The sequence below is a fragment of the Somniosus microcephalus genome, chromosome 31 (assembly GCF_052327205.1).
Source record: "Somniosus microcephalus isolate GS21.2 chromosome 31, FLI_Smic_1.0, whole genome shotgun sequence".
Taxonomy (NCBI): Eukaryota; Metazoa; Chordata; class Chondrichthyes; order Squaliformes; family Somniosidae; genus Somniosus; species Somniosus microcephalus.
The window spans coordinates 26,716,480-26,741,928 of NC_141017.1; positions in this window are offsets into that span (position 1 = coordinate 26,716,480).

A 25,449-nucleotide genomic window follows, 5' to 3' on the forward strand; every position below is an offset into this window, starting at 1 on the left:
AGCAGGTCCGAGGCAATTCCTGGCTTCGCGCACATCAGAGGCAATTGCGGCAATAGGGCAGCCTGCATCAAAGAGAGATATTCCTTATTAAGGCGGCTGGAAGCTACTGAGTTCCCAAATTGAGCTCCAGGCTCGACATTTCAGGTTGAGGAAGTAGGCCAAGCCATGACCTTGAAGTGGCAGCACCTCGCCGGGCAGACCCTACTGCATATGCCAGCCGTGGCTCAGTGGGCGGCACTCTCTCTTGCTTCTGTGTCAGAAGGTCGTGGGTTCAAGTCCCACTCCAGGGACTTGAGCACAAAATTGAGGCTGCCACTCCAGCACTGTCGGAGGTGCCGTCTTTCGGATGAGACGTTAAACCGAGGCCCCGTCTGCTCTCTCAGGTGGACGTAAAAGATCCCGCGGCCACTATTTCGAAGAAGAGCAGGGGATTTCTGGCCAATGTTTATCCTTCAGCCAACACCACTAACAACAACATTATCTGGTCATTATCACATTGCTGTTTGTGGGAGCTTGCTGTGCGCAAATTGGCTGCCATGTTTCCCACATTACAATAGTGACACCGCTGGCTGTAAAGCACTTTGAGACGTCCGGTGGTCGTGAAAGGCTGCCACATTTTCCTACTTTCTTTTGTATATTGTAGACTGCTTTCTTCCAGCTTAGAGACCAGGCAGGGGAGGTACGGAGAAACTATTTCTTCCGGTGAGGAACAAAGGGACACGATCTTAAAATTAGAGCCAGGCCATTCAGGAACAAAATCAGGAAACACTTTCTCCACACAAAAAGTAGTAGAAATCTGGAATTCTCCCACAATAGTCTGTGGATGCCGGTGGGGGGGGGGGCGGGGGGGGGGGACAATTGGAGCCTTCAAGATGGAGATCGGGATATTTTTGCTGGGTTGAGGGTATCGAGGGATACGGAGCGAAGGTGAGGAAATGGAGTCGAGGTGCAGATCAGCCATGATCTGATTGAATGGTGGAACAGACACATGGAAACATAGAAGATAGGAGCAGGAGTAGGCCATTCGGCCCCTCGAGCCTGCTCCGCCATTCAATGCGATCATGGCTGATCATCCAAACTCAGTACCCTGTCCCTGCCTTCTCCCCATATCCCTTGATCCCTTTAGCCTTAAGAAATATATCCAACTCCTTCTTGAATATATTTAATGAATTGGCCTCCACTGCCTTCTGTGGTAGAGAATTCCACAGGTTCACCACTTTCTGGGTGAAGAAATTCCTCCTCATTTCTGTCCTAAATATTAACTGGGATAGTCAGAGTGTGAAAGGCACAGAGGGTGTAGAATTCTTAAAGTGCATCCAGGAGAGTTTTTTGAGCCAGCATGTAGAAGGTCCTACAAGAGAGGGGGCGGTACTGGACCTAATTCTAGGGAATGTGGCCGGCCAAGTGGAAGAAGTGCTAGTAGGTGAGCACTTTGGTGACAGTGACCATAATATGGTGAGATTTAAGGTGGTCATGGAAAAGGACAGGGATGGGCCGGAAATAAAGGTTCTTAATTGGGGGAAGGCCGATTTTAATAGGATAAGGCAGGATCTGGCCAAAATGGACTGGGATCAGCTACTTGTAGGAAAATCCGCATCGGAGCAATGGGAGGCTTTCAGAAGGGAGATTGAGATCATACAATGGCAACATGTTCCCGTAAAGGTCAAGGGTGGTTCCAAAAACCACAGGGAACCTTGGATGTCAGGGGATATACGAGAATGGATTAGAAAAAAAAGGAGGGCTTTTGGCAGATACAAAAGGCTAAAGACGGAGGAAGCCCTAGAGGAGTACAAAAAGTGCAGGGGGATACTTAAAAAAGAAATTAGGAGATCAAGGAGGGGCCATGAAATAACACTCGCGAGCAAAATAAAGGAAAATCCTAAGATGTTTTATAAGTATATTAAGGGTAAGAGGATAACTAGGGAAAAATAGGGCCCATTAGGGACAAAAGTGGCAATCTATGTGTGGAGCCGGAAGATGTAGGAGGGGTTCTAAATGAATATTTTGCATCTGTTTTCACTATGGAGAGGGACGATGTAGACATAGAAATAGGGCGGGGGGACTGTGATATACTCGAACATATTAACATCGAGAGGGAGGAGGTATTGGCGGTTTTAGCAGGCCTAAAAATGTATAAATCCCCAGGCCCGGACGAAATGTATCCCAGGCTGCTGTGTGAGGCAAAGGAAGAGATTGCGGGGGCTCTAACACATATATTCAGAACCTCTCTGGCCACAGGGGATGTGCCAGAGGACTGGAGAACCGCTAATGTAGTACCATTATTCAAGAAGGGGAGTAGGGAAAAACCCGGGAACTGCAGGCCAGTGAGCCTAACATCAGTGGTAGGAAAATTATTGGAAAAAATTCTGAGGGACAAAATTAGTCTCCACTTGGAGAGGCAAGGATTAATCAGGGATAGTCAGCATGGCTTTGTCAAGGGAAGATCATGTCTGACTAATTTGATTGAATTTTTTGAGGGGGTGACTAGGTGTGTGGATGAGGGTAACGCAGTGGATGTGGTATACATGGATTTCAGTAAGGCCTTCGATAAAGTCCCGCACAGGAGACTGGTCAAGAAGGTAAGAGCCCATGGAATCCAGGGTGCCTTGGCACATTGGATACAAAACTGGCTTAGTGGCAGAAGGCGATGGTCGAAGGTTGTTTTTGTGACTGGAAGCCTGTGGCCAGTGGGGTACCACAGGGATCGGTGCTGGGTCCCTTGCTGTTTGTGGTCTACATTAATGACTTGGATATGAATGTAAAATGTATGATCAGTAAGTTCGCAGATGATACAAAAATTGGTAGGGTGGTAAATAGCGAGGAGGGTAGTCTCAGTCTGCAGGACGATATAGATGGGTTGGTCAGATGGGCAGAACAGTGGCAAATGGAATTTAACCCAGAAAAGTGCGAGGTGATGCACTTTGGGGGGACTAACAAGGCAAGGGAATACACAATGAAGGGTAAGACCCTAGGCAAGACGGAGGGTCAGAGGGATCTGGGTGTGCAAGTACACAGATCCCTGAAGGCGGCGGAACAGGTGGATAAGGTGGTAAAAAAGGCATATGGGATACTTGCCTTCATTAGCCGAGGCATAGAATATAAGAGCAAGGAGGTTATGATGGAGCTGTATAAAACACTGGTTAGGCCACAGCTGGAATACTGTGTGCAGTTCTGGTCGCCACACTACAGGAAGGATGTGATAGCTTTGGAGAGGGTGCAGAGGAGATTCACCAGGATGTTACCAGGGCTGGAGCGCTTCAGCTATGAAGAGAGACTGGGCAGATTGGGTTTGTTTTCCTTGGAGCAGAGGAGGCTGAGGGGGGACATGATTGAGGTGTACAAAATTATGAGGGGCATAGATAGGATGGATACTAAGGAGCTTTTTCCCTTAGTAGAAGGGTCAATAACTAGGGGGCATAGATTCAAGGTGAAGGGCGGGAGGTTTAGAGGGGATTTGAGAAAGAACTTTTTCATCCAGAGGGTGGTTGGAGTCTGGAACTCACTGCCTGAAAGGGTTGTGGAGGCTGGAACCCTCACAACATTCAAGAAGCATTTGGATGAGCACTTGAATGCCATAGCATACAAGGCGACGGATCAAATGCTGGAATATGGGATTAGATTAGACAGGGCTTGATGGCCGGCGCGGACACGATGGGCCGAAGGGCCTCTATCCGTGCTGTATGACTCTATGACTCTATAAATGGCTTACCCCTTATCCTTAGACTATGACCCCTGGTTCTGGACTCCCCGACCATCGGGAACATCCTTCCTGCATCTAGTCTGTCCAGTCCTGTCAGAATTTTATAAGTTTCAATGAGATCCCCTCTCATTCTTCTAAACTCCAGCGAGTACAAGCCCAATCGACCCAATCGCTCCTCATACGTCATTCCTGCCATCCCAGGTATCAGCCTGGTGAATCTTTGCTGAACTCCTTCCATGGCAAGAACATCCTTCCTCAGACAAGGCGACCAAAACTGCACACAATACTCAAGGTGTGGTCTCACCAAGGCCCTGTACACCTGCAGCAAGACATCCTTGTTCCTGTACTCAAACCCTCTCGCTACGAAGGCCAACATGCCATTTGCCTTCTTAACCGAGTGGCCTCCTCCCGTTCCTAATGTTCCGAAGATGCAACACACGAAAGCATCGTCGAACATTTCTCCGACAAAGTTCATGGGGCAATGGAGCACCTTGCATTGAAGTCATTTCTTTCTTAAAGGAACGTTACTCAATAAGAGTAGTTTTTTTTTTAATGCAGTGATAGAGAGGCAGTAGGGAATTTGCATAGAAGTTATTTCAGTTGAGAAAAGTCCCATTTCTTTTCTCTCTAAAGGGAAGCTTCATGCGATCCAAAAACTTGTTGCATCGGACCCTCCGGGCTCTGTTTGAAGGGAATAGTTAAAGTGAGCGCAGGAGCCTGCCAATAAACTGTTCTGCTTTGTTTGGGAATGCAGATTTGGTAGTTTGTATGGACAAGTGAAGAATCTGCTGCCCTCGCCACTTGCCTGTGCTGCTGTTGGTCAGGCTGCAAGCAAAGGGCGCACATGATTCAATAGTGGCCTCCAAAAAGAGAATTGTGTACTGTCTACAGGATGCACTGTAGCAACTCGCCAAGGCTCCTTCGGCAGCACCTCCCAAACCCATCACCTAGAAGGACCAGGGCAGAAGGTGCATGGGAACACCACCGCCTCCAATTCCCCTCCAGGTCACACACCAGCCCGACATTCCTTCTTCTTCACTGAGCCTACATTCTGGAACTCCCTACCCAACAGCACTGTGGGAGCACCTTCACCACACGGACTGCAGCGGTTCAAGAAGCCATATCCTGAGAATAAATGATCATTTTTAAAATGCTAGATGTTCTATCATGTCGCCTTTAGGTAATTGAAGCTTAATCTGCTTGCAGTATCACTTAACGTCTACAATCCCATCCTGTGCTGATAATGTGCTTTTACCAGTTATGTGTGTCGTGGGTGGAGAAAGCGCAGGAGATCCAGCAGCTAGCCGACAACCACGACGTGCGTGGATTCTTTAGCGCAGTCAAGACCATCTATGGCCCAAGCACCCAAGGCCCTACCCCACTGCGGGCCAAGAATGGAGAGGTACTCATCAAGGACAGAGAGGCAGTCAGTGCCCGCTGGAAGGAGCACTTCGAAGATCTCCTTAACCGCAACTCTATCTTTGACGTGCGTGTCCTCAACTCCATCCCACAGCATGCTACCCGCCACCATCTCAGCACAACCCCAGCCCAGCATGAGGTTGAAAAGGCCATCCGACAACTGAAGAACAACAAGGCCTCAGGAGCAGATGGAATCCCTGCCGAGGCACTAAAGCATGGCGGAGAAGCACTACTGGCGTGAATTCATGAACTCATTTCTTATCTGGAAGGAGGAGAGCATGCCAGGGGATCTCAGAGACGCCGTAATTGTGACCATCTTCAAGAAAGGTGACAAGTCCGATTGCGGTAATTACAGAGGAGTTTCCCTGCTGTCTGCCACAGGGAAAGTCATCGCAAGAATCCTCCTCAATCGCCTTCTCCCAGTGGCCGAAGAGCTCGTCCCAGAGTCGCAATGTGGATTCCGCCCACTAAGGGGCACAATGGACATGATCTTCACCGCACGTCAATTACAAGAGAAATGCAGGGAACAGCACCAACCGCTGTACTGCGCACAGCAAGCTCCCACAATGAAATAAATGACCAGATCATCTGTTTTGGTGACACCAGGAGAACGCCCCTGCTCTTGAAATACTGCCATAGGATCTTTTATGTCCACCCGAGAGAGCAGACGGGGCCTCGTCTTGACGTCCCATCCGAAAGACGGCACCTCCCACAGTGCGGCACTCCCTCAGCACTGCAATGGAGCGTCAGCCTCGATTATGGGCTCAAGTCTCTGGAGTGGGGCCTGAACACAAAGCTTCCTGACTCAGGTGAGAGTTGACCCACTGAGCCAAGTCTGAGCAGCCGAGGTTTTGAGCAAGCTGCACTGTAAATGGCTTTAAGGCACTAGAAGTGCCCATCATCTTAAAACTTCCAGGCAGACCAGGCTCCTGGAACAATCAGGAGCAGGATGCGTGTGTCCTACCCTGCCTCCGATGCTTATATCTCCGATGCTGCGCAAACCTTTCTAATGAAGTTTAATGATGTTTTACCTTGGTTTTAATACTATGTTTGTAGTTGTAGACACAAGACCTGTTACTGCAGCAACAGCAAATCTTCCGCCTTAGATTCCACTTCGCGTTGCTTGACTTTATTTTTGGTGGCTTTGAATGGTCGCCCTGGGGTGATGCAATATTCTGAGAATTAAGCTCAGGTAATTCAGATGAAACTCAACAGGAAATGGGAAATTAAGGAAAATTATCCAATAATTGGCAGCAATTAAAGACGATCACCTGAAGGGGAATGGGGGGGGGGGGGGTTGGGTGGGTGGTGTGTTGAAAAACGTTCAATCTAAATTGCTCAACCGCCCAGAGAGACTGTCAAGTGGACTGATTTATACATTGGCTACGCGGAAGGAGGCATTTCAGTTGGCGCAGCTCCAAGGAGAAGCCTGCGGACATGTGCGTGGCGACTTGCTTCCCTCCCGGAAAAGTTCCGCTGAGATGACTCATCCAATAGGTTCGTCTTCGGCCAGTTGGTTCTTTGAATGGAAACCAGCACCTTTCCACCTCTTGGATGCCATTCCCAAAGTTGCAGAGTCTAGAACCAGGGGGGTCACAGTCTCAGGATAAGGGGTCGGCCATTTTGGACTGAGATGAGGAGAAATTTCTTCACTCAGAGGGTGGTGAATCTTTGGAATTCTCTACCCCAGAGGGCTGTGGATGCTCAGTCGTTGAGCACATTCAAGTCAGAGATCGATAGAGTTTGGGGCACCAAGGGAATCAAGGGATATGAGGATTGGGCGGGAGAGTGGAGATGAGGTAGAAGATCAGCCATGATCTTATTGAATGGTGGAGCAGGCTCGAGGGGCCGTTTGGCCTACTCTTGATCCTAGTTCTTACGTTCTAAACCAAAGACTCAGTACTGGTCAGGTTGTACTCCTGGAGATTCTAAATATATATAAAAACTAGGAAAGATTTTCCCGACCTTTTTATTTCCCCCCTCCCCCACCCCACGCCCATCCGGGATCTGGACTGGAGCAGAACACCTGGAATTTGGGTGCCCTGTTGGAATTCTCCCAGAAAAATGAAGAGGGTGGTTGGGAAAGGTACTCGAAAGGGGGAAGATGTTGCATTTTTCTTAACCATTAACTCCCCCTCGTATTACAAAGCCATCAATTAAAAAAAAAAATAACTATAAATTTTAAAACTCAGACTGGCACTCAAAGCTCAAAATCCACCCCCTCCACCACCGGCGCACCATGGCTGCCGTGTGTACCATCTACTGGATGCACTGCAGCAACTCGCCAAGGCTTCTTCGGCAGCACCTCCCAAACCCGCGACCTCCATCACCAAGGAGATCAAGAGAAGCTCATGGGAACGCCATCACCTCCAAGTTCCCCTCCAAGTCACACAACCAGCCCAACATGGACAACTATCGGCCGTTGCTTCATCGTCGCTGGGTCAAGGTCCTGGAGCTCCCTCCCTAACAGCATTGTAGGAGCTCAGGACTGCAGTGGCTCAAGAAGGAGGCCGACTGCCACCTTTTCAGGGCAATCAGGGATGGACCATACAAAAGCAAGATACTGCGGATGCTGGAAATCTGAATCAGAAACAGAAAATGCTGGAAACACTCAGCAGGTCAGGCAGCATCTGTGGAGAGAGAAACAGAGTTAACGTTTCAGGTCGATGACCTTTCGTCAGAACTGGAAAAAGTTAGAGATGGAACAGGTTTTTAAGCAGGTGCTGGGGCCGGGAAAGGGGGGAGGGGAGGAAAGAACGAGAGGGTGGAAGGCAGGAGTGATTAATTAACAAAAGGTATGATTGTACAAAGCAAAAGGAGATGGTAATGGGACAAGGACAGAAACACAAGATGGGTCTAGAAGAAGTGTAAATGGGAATGGGAGAATCATCAACAGCTGCAATAGGGGCCGAGATTATAGTCTGAAATTGTTGAACTCAATGTTGAGTCCAGAAGGCTGTAAAGTGCCTAATCGAAAGATGAGGTGCTGTTCCTCAAGCCTACGTTGAGCTTCGTTGGAACAGTGTAAGAGGCCGAGGACAGAGAGGTCAGAGTGGGAGTGGAGCGGAGAATTAAAGTGACAGACGACCGGAAGCTCGGGGTCGCGCCTAAGGACCGAACGGAGGTGTTCCACAAAGCAGTCACCAAGGATGGACCATAAAAGCCTGACATTCCGACACGGCCCAAATCTTGAAAACAATGTTCTTTTGAAGTTCTTCTAAGGCAGATAGTTCTAATTTCGATGGGCTGAGGAAATAGTGGCCATACACACCCACCCATCTGCGATCTGACCCCCCTTTCACCCAGGTATAGGCCCACTATTGCGTCTGTCACCCTATTTGGTTCCTGTTAGGAGACATGCTGAGGGAGGTGGGACCGGGTGAGTTGAAGGAGGAGATTCCCTGATTCCTTTCTACAACACATGATCCAGAAGACCGGATATGTGAGTTTTAAAGCCAGGAACCAATGCTCCTTGGCCATGCTTGTCAGAGCAGTTGACTTGGTCCAAATGTTGTGCTTTGTAAGGTTATAAGTCTCAATAACAAAAGCACTGGATAAGCAGAGATGTTGTGTAGTAACGCATCCTACTATACCTCATGAAAGTAGGTCTGTAAATTCTCCTTAAAAGGCCTGACAAATACGTTTTATTCTCTTTTATATCTCCTACTCATGCTGAGTAGGTTCCTCCTACTTTGATAGCTATCAAGCATGGTGTTCCCTTAGAACGCCTCACAGAAGTATAGACTACATCAGCTGATGAGTTTGGAAGGTGAGGCAAACTCTCAGGAGATGAATTTCGCCATGGAAACAGCTGGCACAGAGGTCATAACATTGTGGCACATATTTTCTGATCGACATATGAACATAGAAACAATGACGGGCAGGAAGAGAAACTCTGGCCCACACAATGCAGATAGGAACATAGGAACAAGGAGGAGGCCTGTTCTGCCATTCAATGAGATCATGGCTGATCTGTATCTTAACTCCATCCACCCACCTTGGCTCCATATCCCTTTATACCCTTGGCTGGCAAAAGTCTATCGCTCTCAGATTTAAACTTAATGGCCCAGAAATTCGGGTCGGGGCTTCCCGCGGCTGCAAGCCCCCAACCTGCACTTACCTAGCGCGCCGGCCGTTGAGCTGTGGGCCCGCGTGGGATTCTGATCCTGGGCCTGCTCCAGCTGCCGGCGCGCAGTGCTTGTGTATCCCAGGGGCGCAGTTAGTTCGAAGCGTCCCCTGGGATCACGTGGGCCATGGAGAGCCAATGGTAGCAGGGAATGCTTCATTCATAAGTTTGACAGGAAAAGCTGTCAAACCTATAAATACTATAAGCCCCAAAACATCACTAAAACTTCAAATAAAAAATTTTTTAAATCACATTTTTAAAATAACTATAAATTACATGAAATAACTTTTAAACAATAATTTAAATTTTTGAAAAAATTAATTACATTTTCTAACAGGGCTAAAAATAAACTTACATTTCTTTAAAGTATTTAAAAATAATAAACCTGTGGAAAAATGTTTTAATTTTAATTAATTCACCACTTACCTTGTTGCCTGCTTTTTAAAAGTGTAACTGCTGGAGACTTACCCTCCCAGAGAAACCTGCAAAAAAAACGTAAGTTCGATGCGCATGCGCAGCCTCTCCGGCGCACGTGTTCGACCTCTGAACCCCTTCTTTCAGGGGAACGGAAGTTCTGGCTTCCCGCGCATGCACAGTGCATGCAGGAAACCGGCACTTTCGTTGGGCCTACGCGTGAGTACCCCGTGCGTACTCACCCCTGGGGACCCGAATTTCTGGGCCAAATTAATTGAGCTTTGCATCTACTGCTTTGTGTGGGAGAGAGTTCCACACTTCTACCACCCTTTACGTGTAGAAGTGCTTCCTAACTTCTCTCCTGAATGGCCTGGCTCTGATTTTAAGGTTATGTCTCCTTGTTCTAGATCAACCCACCAGCGTAAAAATCTTACCCTATCAATTCCTTTCAAAACACTAAAAACCTGAATCAAATCACCCCTTAACCCTCTATATTCCAGGGAATACAAGCCTAGTTTATGTAAGCTCTCCTCATAATCTAACCCACGGAGCCCTGGTAACATTCTGGTGAATCTGTGCTGCACTCCTTCCAAGGCCAGTATATCCTTTCTAATGTGCAGTGCCCAGAACAACAACAACTTGTGTTTATATAGCGCCTTTAACGTAGTAAAACGTCCCAAGGCGCTGCACAGGATTATTATAAGACAAAAAATTTGACACCGAGTCACATAAGGATAAATTAGGGCAGGTGACCAAAAGCTTGGTCAAAGAGGTCAGATTTAAGGAGCGTCTTAAAGGAGGAAAGAGAGGTAGAGAGGTTTAGGCAGGGAATTCCAGAGCTTAGGGCCTAGGCGGATGAAGGCACGGCCACCAATGGTGGAGCGATTATAATCAGGGATGCTCAAGAGGGCAGAATTAGAAGAGCGCAGATATCTCGGGGGCATTGTGGGGCTGAAGGAGATTACAGAGATAGGGAGGGGCGAGGCCATGGAGGGATTTGAAAACAAGGATGAGAATTTTGAAATTTTGAAGAACTGCACACAGTACGCCAGATGTGGTCTAACCAGGGCTTTGTATAGCTATAGCAAAACTTCCCCACCTTTATATTCTAGCCCTTTACTTTATAAAGACTGACATTCCATTCGCCTTTCTGATTATTTTTTGCACCTGACCACTACATTTTAGTGATCCATGTACATGGACCCCTAAATCTCTTTGGGCCTCCCAGTTCCTAGCTTTTCACCTGTTAAATAATACTCGGATCTGTTCATTCTTGGTCCAAAATAGATGACCTCACACTTACCTTCTGTATCACAAAATCTATAAACGTTCCACCCCACCTGAAAGACGTGATCTCCTGGGAGAGGCAGAAAAAAACCAGATAAAAACCCAGGCTAATTTGGGGGAAAGAAACCTGGGAAATTCCTCTCTGACCCCCTTCAGGGGATCGAAACTAGTCCAGGAGATCGCTCTCTGGCCCTGATCATTCCAAGCAGTTCCTATAAGAACATTCTTGCCATCCCAGGCTGGGATGGCAGGAATGACGTATGAGGAGAGATTGGGTCGATTGGGCTTATACTCGCTGGAGTTTAGAAGAATGAGAGGGGATCTCATTGAAACTTATAAAATTCTGACAGGACTGGACAGACTAGATGCAGGAAGGATGTTCCCGATGGTGGGGGAGTCCAGAACCAGGGGTCACAGTCTAAGGATAAGGGGTAAGCCATTTAGGACAGAAATGAGGAGGAATTTCTTCACCCAGAGAGTGGTGAACCTGTGGAATTCTCTACCACAGAGGGCAGTAGAGGCCAATTCATTAAATATATTCAAGAAGGAGTTGGATATATTTCTTAAGGCTAAAGGGATCAAGGGGCATGGGGAGAAAGCAGGGACCGGGTACTGAACTTGGATGATCAGCCATGATCGCATTGAATGGCGGAACAGGCTCGAGGGGCCGAATGGCCTACTCCTGCTCCTATCTTCTAGGAGCAGGAGTCGGGTATTCATCTCCTCGAGCCTGCTCCGCCATTCAATGCGATCATGGCTGATCTGATCTTGGCCTCAACTCCACTTTCCCGCCCGCCCCCCATAACCCTTGACTCCCCTGTAGCTCAAATATCTGTCCATCTCTGCCGTGAATATATTTAATGGGCTGGATTTTGTCAATGGGGACGTGATGGAGGCGGAACTCCCACTTTTTGGGTTGTAGTCCCGCCTCCATCGACTTGTGGCCAACCCACGCTATTTTTCCTTGATTGACCTTGTTAAGCCCGCCCAGCGGGCTCAGCAGGCCAATTAAGGGACACCTGGTTACAGGTGACGTCAGGGATTGACACTTCATCTGTCAAGAGCTTTTGACAGACGAAAAATCAGCGTTTGACAGCTCTGTGAAGCTGTCAAACACTGACAATCTGTCTTCTAACTTGAGTCCTTCTACTCAGACTCAGTTAGAGATCTCTCCAGACCAGAAAGCAGAATGCTGCAACTTTTGACAGTTCAGCGGCCATTCTGCTTTCTGTGCCGGTGAGCTGAGGGACTCCCGAGAACTGAAGGAAGGAAGCCTGCAGGAGAAAGTAAAGGTAAGTAAAACTTATTAAAACACTTTACACTTACCTCACACACTTACCTCTGCACACATGCACCCATCACTCACCTGCACAATGGACATCTCGACCCCTCCAACCTCTGCAGACCGACGATCCGCCTCGCTAACTTGGCATGGTTAGGAGCCATCTGGAAGCCCACACTTCAGGGCTAAAAATAGGGATTAGGCCAAAAACTGCCTGTTAACTACCTGTTAACAGGCAGTTAATTGGCATTAATCCCCTTCCCGCCTCGGGGAGGCGGCTCCCAGCACAGGTCGGGTACCCGCCTCCTGGGACATTGGCACGGAGGCGGGTTGGGGGCGGGATGGGCTCCTGCCGCCCGATTCTGCAATTTTCCCGCCACTCCCGCCTCCAAACCCGCCTCCACGGGGCTTGGAAATTCGAACCCAATGACTCCATCTCCACAGCTCTCTGGGGTAGAGAATTCCAAAGATTCACCACCCTCTGAGAGAAGAAATGCCTATCGTTTTTGTACGAGGTGATCTCCGCCCCAGCCAAAAACAGGTCCCACTCTCGCTTGAAGGAATTGGGCGAATAGGTGTGACGTGAATCAGTCATTCATGAAAGAAAGACTTATGAAATAATACCGAGCGGCCTACGGGTGGCGCTGTCCAGGGAGAGTATAAATACTCGGGCATGGGCCCAGCTTGCGCAGGACATTCTTAACAGGAACTAGTGAAGGACAGAACTAGACCTCCATGTTGTAAAACAGTTGATTAAAGCTTTGTTTAACGCTTAGACCAAGTGCCTAGTAGTGTTCTTACGTCAAGGTGTCCAACACACGAGACGGCCGCCTGTTCCAGAGGTCCACTCTTCTAGTGGGTCCATTAGAAGTGGCGTTAAAGCTTAGCTGGTGGACGAACGGCTAAATCCGCCGCCGCCTGGCAACGGCACTGAGCTCTAGCGGGAACGGTCTTTGGTCTGTGTCACGCTCACGCAGGGCAGTAGCAGGGGTAATACCGCGCGGTTCCAGTGTCCGTGGGCTAGGGAAGAGAAAATCCGCAGGGGCTGCTATCCAGTGAGGGGGGGGGTGGAGGGCTGGTGTATGATCGGAATGACAAGATCAGCGTTGGCCGTGATAGCCTCCCTCCTGCAGTCCGGCTCACACACAAAGAATGACCCTATTTGGCGGGCAGCGGGAGGAGCTCTCTGAGGAGTCTGTAGAACCCATCCCAGCAGGAGTAGACGGAAAAGTTAGGGCGGCGGTGGGGGGGAAATTATTTCGAAAAAACCCCCCACTGTCAGGTGGGGTGGTATTAGCAGGGAGACAAGCCCCGTGGAATATATCCAGGAAAAGGGCCAGGTGGTAGGTCGCAACTTTTGAAACAAATTCACATCCCGTAAACAAGTAGTGATGCAACCCTAAGCAGTTCCTTGCCAAGTACCAGCTCTGGTGCTTAAGTGTGAGGTGATTGTATAACCAGTCAGGCCTGTTATAACCAGTTCGTCAGTGCGTTCCAGGGTCATAGACAACTGGAGTCTTGGTCCTGACCTGTCGGCTACGGCAGGATTGCACTGGTTGCTGACAGTGCAGGTTGATTATCAGGACAATGGAATGATCAGGGTGCATTTATATCCACATTACGCAACTGGTAACATCTCCGCCAATAGCCGGCCTGCAGTGTGGCTCTGCCCTGTGCGTAATTTCCCAGCCAGGTTTACCGCGCCGTTTCCTTTCAGATCTTTCCACGGCTACTTTTGTTTCCTCCCCTCCCTTTTCGAAAGCGCTGACTCGTGCTGGGTTACGGTTCCACGGGCCTGTTGGCCACACTCCAGTACCTCACCAGCTGGCCCATCCTGCAGCTGCGAGCTGAGACAGTGACTGTTGGCAGGCTATTCCACCATCGCTTCAACATCACAGTCGCACCCAATTCCGACCTCGCCCGACTTCTACGCCGGGTGATGATCAGGAGCAGGGGGCCCTGATCAAATAGAAACATAGAAAAATAGGAGCAGGAGTCGGCCATTCGGCCCTTCGAGCCTGCTCCACCATTCAATATGATCATGGCTGATCCTCTATCTCAATACCATATTCCTGCTCTCTCCCTATACCCCTTGATGCCTTTTGCATTTAGAAATCTATCTATCTCCTTCTTAAATATATTCAGTGACTTGGCCTCCACAGCCTTCTGTGGTAGAGAATTCCACAGGTTCACCACCCTCTGAGTGAATAAATTTCTCCTCATCTCAGTCCTAAATGTCCTACCCTGTATCCTGAGACTGTGACCCCTCGTTCTAGACCCCCCCAGCCAGGGGAAACATCCTCCCTGCATCCAGTCTGTCGAGCCCTGTCAGACTTTTATACGTTTCAATGAGATCCCCTCTCATTCTTCTAAACTCTAGTGAATACAGGCCTAGTCAACCCAATCTCTCCTCATACGACAGTCCTGCCATCCCAGGAATCAGTCTGGTGAACTTATACTCTCTGGAGTTTAGAAGAATGAGAGGGGATCTCATTGAAACTTATAAAATTCTGACAGGACTGGACAGACTAGATGCAGGAAGGATGTTCCCGATGGCCGAGGAGTCCAGAACCAGGGGCCACAGTCTCAGGATACAGGGTAAGCCATTTAGGACAGAAATGAGGAGGAATTTCTTCACCCAGAGAGTGGTGAACCTGTGGAATTCTCTACCACAGAAGGCAGTAGAGGCCAATTCATTAAATATATTCAAGAAGGAGTTGGATATATTTCTTAAGGCTAAAGGGATCAAGGGGTATGGGGAGAAGGCAGGGACCGGGTACTGCATTTGGATGATCAGCCATGATCGCATTGAATGGCGGAGCAGGCTCGAGGGGCCGAATGGCCTACTCCTGCTCCTATCTTCTATGTTTCTATGAACCTTTGCTGCACTCCCTTTATGGCAAGTATATCCTTGCTTAGGTAAGGAGACCAAAACTGCACACAGTACTCCAGGTGTGGTCTCACCAAGGCCCTGTACAACTGTAGTAAGACATTCTTGCTCTTGTACTCAAATCCTCTTGCAATGAAGGCCAACACACTATTTGCCTTCCTAACTGCTTGCTGCACCTGCATGTTTGCTTTCAGTGACTGGTGTACAAGGACACCCAGGTCCCTTTGTACATCAGCATTTCCCAACCTATCACCATTTAAATAATACTCTACCTTTCTGTTTTTCCTACCGAAGTGGATAATTCTTTTTAAAAGCCTCTCAAATATAGGAAACATAGGAACAGGAGGAGGCCATTCAGCTCCTTGAGCCAGCTCCGCCATCCAATTAGATCATGGCTGGTCGGTACCTCATCTCTATCTAGCTGCCTTTGCTCCATATCCCTTGATGCCCTTACCTAACAAAAATCTATCGATCTCGATCTTGAAAGCTCCAATTGTCCCCTAGCATCCACAGCCTTGCAGGGGAGAGAGTTCCAGATTTCTGCTACCCGGAGCGTTTGAATGAATCACAGAATCTCTATTGCTGCCTTAGCCGAGATCATCTAACCCAGCACATAAAGTGGAATCAAACCTAGCCCAGCATAAGTTAAAAAAAATACTTGCATTTATATAGCACCTTTCATGACCTCAGGATGTCCGAATGTACTATTACAGCCAATGAAGTACTTTTCGAAGTGTAGTCACTGTTGTAATGTAGGAAACACAGCAGCCAATTTACGCACAGCAAGCTCCCGCAAACAGCAATGTGATAATAACCAGATAATCCGTTTTTATTGATGTTGGTCAGGACACTGGGGAGAACTCCCCTGCTTTTCCTCGAAATAGTGCCACAGGATCTTTTACATCCACCTGAGAGATCAGACGGGGCCCTCGGTTTAACGTCTCATCCGAAAGACGGCACTTCTTTCCTCTTGTACTCAAATCCACTTCAAAAAATCCTAAGATGTTTTATAAGTATATTAAGGGCAAGAGGATAACCAGGGAAAGGGTAGGGCCCATTAGGGACCAAAGTGGCAATCTGTGTGTAGAGCCAGAGGATGTAGGCGGGGTTTTAAATGAATTTTTTGCATCTGTGTTCACTATGGAGAAAGACGATGCAGACATAGAAATTGGGCAAGGGGACTGTGACATACTTGAACATATTAGCATCGAGAGGGAGGAGGTGCTAGCGGTTTTAGCGGGCCAAAAAGTGGATAAATCCCCAGGCCCGGACGAGATGTATCCCAGGCTGCTGTGGGAGGCAAGGGAGGAGATTGCAGGGGCTCTGACACTAATTTTCAGAACCTCTCTGGCCACAGGGGATGTACCAGAGGACTGGAGAACAGCTAACGTAGTACCATTATTCAAGAAGGGTAGCAGGGATAAACCAGGGAATTACAGGCCAGTGAGTCTAACATCTGTGGTGGGGAAATTATTGGAAAAAATTCTGAGGGACAAAATTAATCTCCACTTGGAGAGGCAAGGATTAATCGGGGATAGTCAGCATGGCTTTGTCAAGGGTAAATCATGTCTAACAAATCTGATCGAATTTTTCGAGGGGGTGACTAGTGGGGTGGATGAGGGAAATGCTGTGGATGTGGTTTACATGGACTTCAGTAAAGCTTTTGACAAAGTCCCGCATAGGAGACTGGTCAAGAAGGTAAGAGCCCATGGGATCCAGGATGCCTTGGCGCGTTGGATCCTAAACTGGCTGAGTGGCAGGAGGCAGAGGGTGATGGTCGAAGGCTGCTTTTGTGACTGGAAGCCTGTGTCCAGTGGGGTACCTCAGGGATCGGTGCTGGGTCCCTTATTGTTTGTGATCTACATAAATGATTTGGATGAGAATGTAAAAGGTATGATCAGTAAGTTCGCAGATGACACGAAAATTGGTGGGGTGGTAAATTGCGAGGAGGAAAGCCTCCGGCTACAGGACGATATAAACGGGTTGGTCAGATGGGCGGAAAAGTGGCAAATGGAATTTAACCCTGAAAAGTGCGAGGTGATGCATTTTGGACGGACAAATAAGGCAAGGGAATACACAATGAGTGGTAGGACCCTAGGAAGTACAGAGGGTCAGAGGGACCTTGGTGTACATGTACATAGATCCCTGAAGGCAGCGGAGCAGGTAGATAAGGTGGTTAAAAAGGCATATGGGATACTTGCCTTCATTAGCTGAGGCATAGAATATAAGAGCAGGGAGGTTATGATGGAGCTGTACAAAACGCTGGTGAGGCCACAGCTGGAGTACTGTGTGCAGTTCTGGTCGCCTCACTATAGGAAGGATGTGATTGCTTTGGAGAGGGTGCAGAGAAGGTTCACCAGGATGTTACCTGAGATGGAGCGCCTCAGCTATGAAGAGAGGCTGGACAGGCTGGAGTTGTCTTCCTTGGAGCAGAGAAGGCTGAGGGGGGACCTGATTGAGGTGTACAAAATAATGAGGGGCATAGATAGGGTAGATAAAGAGGAACTTTTCCCCTTAGTGGGGGGGTCAATAACAAGGGGGCATAGATTCAGGGTAAGGGGCAGGAGATTTAGAGGGGATTTGAGGAGGAACTTTTTCACCCAGAGGGTGGTTGGAATGTGGAACTCAATGCCTGAAAGGGTGGTGGAGGCAGGAACCCTCACAACATTCAAGAAGCATTTGGATGAGCACTTGAAATGCCATTGCATACAAGGCTATGGACCAAATGCTGGAAAATGGGATTAGACTGGACAGGGATGGATGGGCGGCGCAGACACGATGGGCCGAAGGGCCTCTTTCTGTGCTGAAAAACTCTATGACTCTATGACTTCCGACAGTGCGGCGCTCCCTCAGCACTGCACTGGGAGTGTCAGCCTGGATATTTGTGCTCAAGTCTCTGGAGTGGGACTATGAACCCACAACTTTCTGACTCAGAGGCGAGAGAGTGCTGCCCACTGAGCCACAACTGGTGCTTGAGCTAGTGAGACAGAAGGAAAAATTAAGGGAAAAAATGAGTTTGATCTTTTCAGAGGACGTTCCAGATCTTTATTACTCAGTATTACACACGGTGAGGCACTTACCCATTGAGATATTAGAGAAACTCGGCGGAAATCGTCCTTTTCTTAAATCTGTGTGGTGGAAGTAATTGTCTTACTTGTCAACGTTGAGGACAAGAACTCTTTGGCACCCAGAGTCTGTGTTAAGGGATGTCAAATTTTACACCGGATTACATCGGATATACCGCACAGAAACAGGCCATTCGGCCCAACCAGTCCATGCCGGTGTTTATGCTCCACTCGAGCCACCTCCCCTCTTTCCTCATCTAACTCTATCAGCAAGATTCCCTTCTCCCTCATATGCTTGTCCAGCCTCCCCTTAAATGCATCTATACTGTTCACTTCAACCACTCCCTGTGGTAGCGAGTTCCACATTCTCACCACTCTCCGGGTAAAGAAGTTTCTTCTGAATTCCCTATTGGATTTCTTGGTGACTATCTTATATTGATGGCCTCTAGTTATGCTCTTCCCCACAAGTGGAAACATTCTCTCTGTATCCACTCTATCAACATTTTTCATAATTTTAAAGACCTCTATTAGGTCACCCCTCAGCCTTCTCTTTTCAAGAGAAAAGAGACCCAGCCTGTTCATCCTTTCCTGATATATATACCCTCGCATTTCTGGTACCATCCTTGTAAATCTTCTCTGCACCCTCTCCAGTGCCTCTATATCTTTTTTATAATATGTCGACCAGAACTGTACACAGTGCTCTAAAGTGTGGTCTAACCAAGGTTCGATACAGGTTTAGCATAACTTCCCTACTTTTCAATTCTATCCCTCTAGAAATAAACCCTAGTGCCTTGTTAACCTATGTTGCTACTTTTAGTGATTTGTGTATTTGTACTCCGAGATCCCTTTGTTCCTCTACCCCACCCAGACTCGCACCCTCCAAGTGATAAATGATCTCCCTATTCTTCCTACCAAAATGTAATACCTCACATTTTTCTGTGTCGAACTTCATTTGTCAATTGTTTGTCCATTCTGTAAGTTTATTAATGTCCTCCTGTAACTTGTTGCAGTCCTCCTCAGTATTGACTATCCCCCCCAAATTGGTGTCATCTGCAAATTTAGAAATTGTGTTTTTGATTCCAAAGTCTAAATCGTTAATGTAAATTGTGAACAGCAGTGGTCCCAGCACTAATCCTTGTGGAACACCACTACCCACCTTCTGCCACTGTGAATAGCTACCCTTTACCCCTACTCGCTGCTTTCTGTCTTGAAGCCAGCTAGTTATCCATTCTGCTACTTGTCCCCTGACTCCGCATTCTCTGGCCTTATTCATTAGTCTATTATGGGCTACCTTATCGAAGGCCTTTTGAAAATCTAGATAAATTACATCTACTGCATTACCCTTGTCTACTCTCTCTGTTACCTCTTCAAAAAATTCAGTAAGGTTGGTCAAGCAAGATTTTCCCTTTTGAAATCCATGCTGACTAATTCATTATTATACTTTTCGTTTCTAGATGTTCTTCTATTCTTTCCTTTAGTAGGGATTCCATTATTTTTCCTACCTCCGATGTTAAGCTGACTGGTCTATAATTCCCTGGACATGTTCTATCCCCCTTCTTAAATATAGATATTACGTTAGCTATCTGCCAGTCCTCTGGCACTACTCCTTTTTCTAACGAATTATTAAATATGTGTAGTAATAAGAACATAAGAAACAGGAGCGGGAGTCGGCCAGTCGGCCCCTCGAGCCTGCTCCGCCATTCAATAAGATCATGGCTGAGCCAATCTTGTCCTCAACACCACTTTCCCGCTCTCTCCCCATACCCCTGCACTCCCTTGTAGTTCAAGTGTCCGTCAATCTCCGCCTTGAATATATTCACTGACTCCGCCTCCACAGCTCTCTGGGGCAGAGAATTCCACAGATTCACGACCCTCTGAGAGAAGAAATTCCTCTTTACCTCCGTCTGAAACTATGCCCCCTAGTTCTAGATACCCCCACTAGGGGAAACATCCTCTCAGCATCCACCCTGTCAATCCCCCTCAGAATCTTATATGTTTCAATAAGATCACCTCTCATTCTTCTAAACTCCAACGAGTATAGGCCCAACCTGATCAACCTTTCGTCATACGTCAACCCCTTTCATCCCAGGAATCAACCTAGTGAACCTTCTCTGCACTGCCTCCAATGCAAGTATATCCTTCCTTAAATATGGAGACCAAAACTATACGCAGTACTCCAGGTGCGATCTCACCAGCGCCCGGTAAAGTTGCAACAGTGCCTCTGCTATCTCTTCCCTAGATTCTTTTGAAATGCGTGGATGCAATCCATCCGGACCAGGGGTTTTATCCTCTTTGAGAAGTTATGTGTTAAATGAACATGAAAGCTGCTTCTATTTTGCTCCAAAGCTGGGCCTCCTTTCTTTAGAAAGAGAAGACAATGGGGTGGCCTATTCCGAGTGGGAATGGAGCGGTGAATTGAAATGACAGGCGACAGGCGGAACACCTCCGTTCAGTCCGTAAGGGTGACCCCGAGCTTCCGGTCGCCTGTCATTTCAATTCACCGCTCCATTCCCACTCGGACCTCACCATCCTTGGCCTCTTGTACTGTTCCACGGAAGCTCAACGTAAACTCGAGGAACAGCACCTCATCTTCCGATTAGGCACTCTGCAGCCTTCCGGTCTCAATATCGAGTTCAACAATTTCAGATCATAACCTCGGCCCCTATTTCATTTTTACTTATATTTTTCCACTCCTTTCCTCCCCCCGCCCCTTTCCTTTTGTTTCTCTCTCACACCTGGCAGCTATCTTTTGCCCTGCCAGTACACTTTACACCTAATCCCAGCATATTACCATCTCGTCTAGCTTCTAATCTCTTTTACTTCTTTTGGTTCTTTTATTCTTTTGTCCGATCGCAGCCCTGCCTTCGATCTAGTTCCTTTTCTCTCCAGTTTTGAAGAAGGGTCAAACCCGAAACGTCAACTCAAATTTCTCTCCACGGATGTTGCCTGACCTGCTGAGTTTTTCCAGCATTTTCTGTTGTTATATTAAAAACCCTCCCGTCTCTAAAATATACCTCAACTAGATCAGCTAGGTGGAGTTGGGCCTCTATGCTCACCAGGGATTTAAAAAAACTGTCCTTGACCTTGGTGCTCCTGTATCGTCCGGGATCTCCAACCTTCCTTATGGGACCGGCTCCTGAACCTGCTCTCCTGCTCGAACTTGTAGGCCCTCCGTGCTCCTCGAACCATAATCGAACCTCTCCACTCGCTCTGCCTTTGACCTCGTGTCTGTGTGAAAACGTGTTTTTGTCTCTTTTCCCCCAACAGTTATACTGTTTTCTTGCCCTTATCTTGATGCCAAATCAGGGGTTTTCCTTTGTTAAAGTAATGGGCAGGCTGCTTTGACAAAAGCGGATACTTTAATTTAATGCCTTGTAAATGAAACTAATGGGATCTGTCCTGTGTCCCTCTGAGTTTGGTACAGATAATAGGTTTTGTCTGTGCTCTGCGATTTCAGAGATGGGTTTGCGTTTTGCTAGCAATTAACACACCTTGAGGTGTAAATACTTTTGTTTTGACTTCGTTACTAATGTAACCATTTTACCATATCAATTGCAGTCAGTTCTGGAATCTTCTAATCGGTGGTGACTCAGGTTTCTGTAAGATACTGCAGTGGTATGTCCTTCTGAAATGAGTCATGTGATCTGCCAACTCCATCTTGTGTTCATAAAATGTGGCCATTTCAGTGGTTTTACAATGTAGACTGTATTTTCCTGGATTTTTGCGAATCCTACAAAGGGAAGATTTAATAGAGGTGTTCAAAATTACGAAGAGTAAATAAGGAAATAATGTTTCCAGTGGCAGAAGGGGCAGTAACCAGAGGACACAGATTTAAGATAATTGGTAAAAGAGCCAGGAGGTGAGATAAGGAGAATTTTCTTTACGCAGCGAGTTGTTGTGATCTGGAACGCGCTGCCTGAAAGGGCGGTGGAAGCAGAGTCAATAATAACTTTCACAAGGGAATTGGATATATATTTAAAAAGGAAAAACATTGCAGGGCTCTGGGGAAAGAGCAGGGGAGTGGGACTCATTGGAGAGCTCTTTCAAAGAGCCGGCACAGGCACGGTGGGCCAAATGGCCTCCTTCTGTGCTGTATGATTCTATGATTCTAGAAGAGCTACCTTCCTTCACATTCAAGAGCACAATATTCTCCAAAAAGATAAAGTTTTAAGAACAGGACAGGGAGTAGAGATAGGCGACTGTGTCAATGCTGCTTAATGAATCCCAACATTGACAGGGGCTATACGGGTGCTTCATAAAGAACCTTCATTGGAGGAACTTTCAAAGTCAAAGAATGCAACAGGAAGTGTGAATGATATGTTAAATTTAATTTTCAACAGAACCTTTCTCTGGTCCCATGTATCAAAAAAGCTTCTCTGTTGTCATATATATCTTCTTAGACAGCCCCTCGGAACTGAGGATGACTTGCTTCCACGTTAAAAATGAGTTCTCAGGTGACTGATGAGTCCAATGCGGGACCTACAGTCTCTGTCACAGGTGGGGCAGACGGTGGTTGAAGGGGCGGTGGGTGGGGTGCTTGGGTCGAAGTGCGCTCCTTGTGCTGCCTGCAATTGGCCTCCGCTTGCTCTAGGCGAAGAGACTCGAGGTGTTCGGCGCCTTCCCGGATGCTTCTCCTCCACTTTGTGCGGTCTTGGGCCAGGGATTCCCAGGTGTCAGTGGGGATGTTGCACCTTTTCAAGGAGGCTTTGAGGGTGTCCTTGAAGCGTTTCCCCTGCCCACCTGGGGCTCTCTTGCCGTGTCGGAGCTCCGAGTAGAGCGCTTGTTTTGGGGAGTCTCGTATCGGGCATGTGGATGATGTTGTCATATATATAATCTGTGTTTGTGTATGTGTGAGAGAGACAGTTATATTGATGAAATTAAGTACACTCAGTTCCATTTAAGAGCAATTTTTATTAAACCTTAGTTGTTTCAAAATCTGAGCTTGATCAGAGGTTTCCGTACCCACTGTCATTGATTAATTCTACAACCAATAAAATGTTCTATTGTTAAGTGTGTAGTCATTTACAAATTTACTTATCAAATAGGCGTTAGATAAAATTCTCCACATAACATAGATTGTAGTACAGAAATGTATGCTATGTGCTTCCTCTCCCTCCAGGGTAAGGGAGGAGATTGCAGGGGCTCTGACACAAATTTTCAGAACCTCTCTGGCAACAGGGGAGGTGCCAGAGAACTGGAGGACAGCTAACATGGTACCATTATTCAAGAAGGGTAGTAGGGATAAACCAGGGAATTACAGGCCTAACATCAGTGGTAGGGAAATTATTGGAAAAAATTCTGAGGGACAGAATTAGTCTCCACTTGGAGAGGCAAGGATTAATCAAGAATAGTCAGCATGGCTTTGTCAGGAGGAGATCATGTCTAACCAATTTGATTGAATTTTTCGAGGGGGTGACTAGGTGTGTGGATGAGGGTGCAGTTGATGTAGTCTACATGGACTTCAGTAAGGCTTTTGACAAAGTCCTGCATGGGAGACTGGTCAAGAAGATAAGAGCCCATGGGATCCAGGGCAATTTGGCACATTGGATCCAAAATTGGCTTAGTGGCAGGAGGCAGAGGGTGATGATCAAAGGTTGTTTTTGTGACTGGAAGCCTGTGTCCAGTGGTGTACCGCAGGGATCGGTGCTGGGTCCTTTGCTGTTTGTAGTGTACATTAATGATTTAGATATGAATGTAGGAGGTATGATCAGTAAGTTCGCAGATGACACGAAAATTGGTGGAGTGGTAAATAGCGAGGAGGGAAGCCTTAGGCTACAGGATGATATAGATGTGTTGGTCAGATGGGCAGAACAGTGGCAAATGGAATTTAACTCTGAAAAGTGTGAGGTGATGCATTTTGGGAGGACTAACAAGGCAAGGGAATACACAATGAATGGTAGGACCCTAGGAAGGACAGAAGATCAGAGGGACCTTGGTGTGTATGTACATAGATCCCTGAAGGCAGCAGAACAGGTGGATAAGGTGGTTAAAAAGGCATATGGGATAGTTACCTTCATTAGCCGAGGCATAGAATATAAGAGCAGGGAGGTTCTGATGGAGCATTACAAAACGCTAGTTAGGCCACAGCTGGAATACTGTGTGCAGTTCTGGTTGCCACACTATAGGAAGGGTGTGATTGCATTGGAGAGGGTGCAGAGGAGATTCACCAGGATGTCACCTAGGCTGGAGCGCTTCAACTATGAAGAGAGACTGGACAGGCTGGGGTTGTTTTCCTTAGAGCAGAGAAGGCTGAGGGAGGACCTGATTGAGGTGTACAAAATTATGAGGGGCATAGATAGGGTAGATAGAAAGGAACTTTTCCCCTTAGTAGAGGGGTCAATAACCAGGGGGCATAGTTTCAAGGTATGGGGCAGGAGGTTTAGAGGGGATTTGAGGAAAAACTTTTTCACCCAGAGGGTGGTTGGAATCTGGAACTCACTGCCTGAAAGGGTGGTAGAGGCAGGAACCCTCACAACATTCAAGAAGCATTTAGATGAGCACTTGGAACGCCATAGCATACAAGGCTACGGACCAAGTGCTGGAAAATGGGATTAGAATAGACAGGGCTTGATGGCCGGCGCGGACACGATGGGCCGAAGGGCCTCTTTCTGTGCTGTATAACTCCATGACTCCATGAACTTTCTTTTTTTATTATTCTCTTCTCTTCTGCTCTAATCTTTTCTAACTCGTCTCGAATTTTAAAACCATTTCCTTACTTCACTCTTCTATCCCCTGGCTCTTACGGATGTGGTCAAAATCAACCTTTGATGTATTTGTTTTCAATCATCAAACACAGAGAGGTAACGAATGAACATGCAAATCGCAGCCCGATAGTCTGCGAGAGTAAAATAACCAGCGGCGTTGAAAGGGTTAATCAAAGAATCATCGAATGGTACAGCACAGAAGGAGGCCATTCGGCCCATTGTGCCTGTGCCGGCTCTTTGAAAGAGCTTTCCAATTAGTCTCACTCCCCCCTGCTCTTTCCCCACAGCCCTGCAAATGTTTCCTCTTCAATTTTTCATCCAGCTCCCTTTTGAAAGTTATTGGGCCTGAATTTCCGATCGGAGGCTTCGTGCGGGCGGATGCATCCGATCGGAAAAAATCTACGCACTTACATGCTGGCTCCGTGGGTCCCGAGGCTTGCGATCCTGGGCCTCCACTCTACGAAATGCGCAGAGGCCCAGGTATCCCAGGGGCGCAGGCGGTTCGCAAGCGTCCCTGAGATCACAGGGGCCATGGGGAGCCAATCAAAGAAGGGAATCCCCC